We start from the raw sequence: 971 nt of genomic DNA on the forward strand, positions 1-971 counted from the left end.
ACAAAACTGAAAAAGGAAATCGACAACACTACTATAGTGCTGGGAGACCTCAATACACCCCTCTCAAGAAAAGATAGAACTACCAGGACACATCCTTGATGCACACTCTTCATACTTTTGAACCCTGCAGTGTTCCCTTTCTCTGTTCTGACGACTGCCTCCTGGTCCAAGTATAGGTTTCACATAAGCACAATCAAGTGTTCTGGGATTCTCATTCTTCTCAGAGTCAGCCACAGTTTGTGATATTGTTCTAGAATTTCCACGCTCTGTAGAGTCACCTTTTTTTTTTTTTTTTGAATGGGAACACATATGGATCTCTTCCAGTCAGTTGGCCAGGTAGTTGTCCTCCAGATTTCTTGGTACAATCTGGTAAGCACATCCAGGGAAGCATCTGTTTGTTGAAATATGTCAATTGGTATTCTATAAATTCCTTGTTGCCAAGTTTCTCAGAGCAACCTGAGCTTCCTCCTTCATCACCATTGCCTCTTGATCATAAGTTGTTTTTTTAAAAATTATTTTGTGTCAGCCAATTCTTTTTGGTACAGTGACTCTGTATACTCCTTCCATCTTCTTTCAGTGCTTCCTGAATCATTTAATATTCTGCCCATAGCATTGCAACGTGTGATTTGAATTTGTTCTTTAGTTCCTTTAGTTTAAGACATGCTAAACAAGTTTGGCCTTTTGAGTTTCCAACTTGAGCTCCTTGCACATTTCATTATAATACTTTGCCTGGTCTTCTTGAGCTGCCCTTTGAAATTTTCTATTTAGTTCCTTAACGTCTTCATTTCTTCCCTTTGCTTTGGCTTCTTGGTGCTCTAGTGCAATATTCAGAGTCTCTTCTGACATCAGTTTTGGTCTTTGTTCCTTCTCTTTCTTTGTAATGGCAATTTGCATTCATTTTTTAAAATTGAGATTTTAATGAAAGTTATAAAGAACATGGGTTTCCAATTCTTCATTGTTACACATTTCCC

The sequence above is a fragment of the Elephantulus edwardii genome, unplaced genomic scaffold, assembly GCF_000299155.1.
Source record: "Elephantulus edwardii isolate Elephantulus edwardi_28Jun2011 unplaced genomic scaffold, EleEdw1.0 scaffold00053, whole genome shotgun sequence".
NCBI lineage: Eukaryota > Metazoa > Chordata > Mammalia > Macroscelidea > Macroscelididae > Elephantulus > Elephantulus edwardii.